At 40.8% G+C, this 2776-nt stretch overlaps 1 pseudogene; it reads left to right on the forward strand.

Annotated features, from left to right (window-relative positions):
- The first annotated feature begins 232 nt into the window (after positions 1-232).
- On the forward strand, positions 233-896 carry LOC133087046 (deoxycytidylate deaminase-like; annotated as a pseudogene).
- Positions 897-2776: the final 1880 nt, after the last annotated feature.

Consider the following 2776-nt stretch of genomic DNA (forward strand, 5'->3'; position numbering starts at 1 on the left):
CTCATCAAAATCTGTGAGATGTACAGTTTTACTGTCCAGTTTTTGCATGCAGATTCTATATAGGTCAACTAGATTAATATTTTTATTTTGCTCCTCAAATCTTTTACATCTATGCTGATTTTTCTGGCTACCGTACTTACTAATAATTGTGAGAATTGTATTGAAATCTCCCTTGAAGGTCCATCAATTTTTGAGCAAAGTGGAATTTCAAGAGAAATTTGTGGACGTTAAAATGCTTACATTGGAACAAAGAAACAGTGAAAATCAGTGAGCTAACTGGCTTCTTTAAGATACTGCCAATGGCCTGGGCATGCTTTGGCTGTGGCAAAAGGAACTTGCAGGTTTGCAAATCCCGGACAGGAGGATGGGCAGGTACCAGCCATGAGAACCCAGCTTCAGTGAAGTTTCCTGCAAAAAGGGGGTGACTATTTGGAATGGCCTGAGTATTTCATGGCAGTGGCCTTCTTATCATCAGCACAGGGAAGCAAAGATCCGAATTCCCAAGTCAGAGCCTGAATCCTAAAGGCAGAAAAAAGATCGTAGGGATTGGGTACAATAGCAATGACCTGCTACCTTGGAGAGTAAGCTGGGTACCAAATACCTTTACATGTGCCATAACGAGCTGAATGCCGTCACAAACAAAAATTTGGCTGGTGTGAAAGTCTATACTATGTGTTGCCTTGTTCCCATGTAAATGTGCTAAGCTTGTCATCCAGGCCAGTATAAAAGAAGTTATTCCCATGTCTGATAAATACCATGATAGTGATGAGACAACATCTGTGAGGCTCATATTTAATACGGCTGGGTTCACATCCAGAAAATTCACACCAAAGTACAGGAAGACTTTTACTGACTTTGATTCAATTAACAGCAGACGGAGCCAGAAGATTCTGTGAGCTACATCTCGTTAAATCTCCAGAAGATTGGGATTACCTTCTGCTAAGAAGCTTCTAGTGCCTTTCTTCTTGAAGTTACACATAACTTTTTAACAGTCAGTACAGCAAAAGTAGACATCTGAAGAATATAAAGCCTCATATCTTCCTGTCTCTCCTGTCACATGAAATCTACATCTGTTTAAACTATTCATTTAGGGTTTAAAACTAAGGAGCCTGTAGACGGTCTGTCACATAGGGATTGAATGAGGGTACCACCCCCTTTTGTATCCTGGTTTGCTGGGATGCTGGTGGTTTTGCAGAAGGGCATCAGCTATCTGTCATTCGCTGCATGTCAGCAGCTGCTCTTCTCTGCTACGTGTGCTGGAAGGACAAATAAATAATTGTTGTGTTCTTAGCGAAGATGAACAGATACACTGATTTGAACATCTGGCCCAAATGAAGCATAACATGAAGTGTCCTTGGGGAAAAAAAATAGGGCCCAAATGACAGTAGCACTGAAGTATTTGCTTTAGAGGGTTTAGGGAAACACACCCACCGACCCAAAAACCTAGATAAAATGGCACATCTGTCCTGATAGATGATGATCATAGCTGAGCCAGGGATACTTCCTCTGCTCCTGTTATCCTGCTACACACAAAATAGTGGCATGCTGTCCCTTTTGGAGGCTTCCAATTTCTGGTTGCTGGTCACATGGAGCACTTACAGTGAGTTAATCTGAATAAGGAGTTATTCTTGGGGGAGACAGCCTGTCTAACCTTGTTGTCCCCAAGACAACGTTCTGCTGTGGTGGCAGCTGAGGTTGTATAAGTGGGAAGGATGGGTCATGCCCACTTCTTCCCCCATGTGGAAACATGTCGCTGATCTTTCATGTGACAACACAGCTCATTTCCAAGTCTGCTCTACAAGAGGAGAGTAAATTAATTCCTATCTAGTAAGTGAAATGTGAGAAATTTAGTCCACCTTGAGGCTCTTTATTCCAGATCTATTGGTGATGGAAGCTCCTTCACACTCCTGGTGCCACGGCTTCACTGACACAGATCTCAATTACTAATCACTGTTGAATTGGGGGATGCTTGGTTATGTCCCTTGTCTTTAATCTCATTTAATTTTTAATAAACATGCTCAGTACCTTTGTTGAGAAAATATTTCTTTGTCTTAAAGATTATTACCTTTTTAAAGTGCTCTTATATGTTTATGTCCATAAAAGAACAAGTATGAAGATCTTCATTGTGGAGTATCAGAGGTAACTTGGGTCCCTCAATAGGAAAACTGATACTATGTTGTGGACACACACCATATTATGCAGCAATTAGAAACAACAAATTAGATGTACATATAGCAATAGAGAGGAATCTTAAAACAGTGTTTAGGGGAGGAAAGGTAGGAAAGAGTAAGAGATAGAAAGATAGGTAGTAGATAGATAGAGATGATAGATATATCAAACACCATTTGTGAAAACAAAATGCATGCACACAAACCAATTTTTAAGGACATATATAAACAAAAAGTTACCCATGAAACACTTTAAAATAGTTGCCTATGTATGAAAGTGGGAATGGAATTGGATAATGAGAATAAAGGTAATAAATAAATAAGTTAAACAAAGAAAAAGTCCTTGCCCAGACCAAAGATGCTAATATGCCATGAGCTGAGGAGTATAACTAATTCATCACTCTATAACTGAGGTCCAACAGATAAATAAATAAACCCACAATAAAAGAACAGTAAAGGACTTCCCTGGTGGCACACTGGTTGAGAATCTGCCTGCCAATGCAGGGGACATGGGTTCCAGCCCTGGTCCAGGAAGATCCCACATGCCGCGGAGCAACTAAGCCCGTGAGCCACAACTACTGAGCCCGCGTGCCACAGCTACTGAAGCC

Source organism: Eubalaena glacialis, chromosome 3, assembly GCF_028564815.1.
Source record: "Eubalaena glacialis isolate mEubGla1 chromosome 3, mEubGla1.1.hap2.+ XY, whole genome shotgun sequence".
Classification (NCBI taxonomy): Eukaryota; Metazoa; Chordata; class Mammalia; order Artiodactyla; family Balaenidae; genus Eubalaena; species Eubalaena glacialis.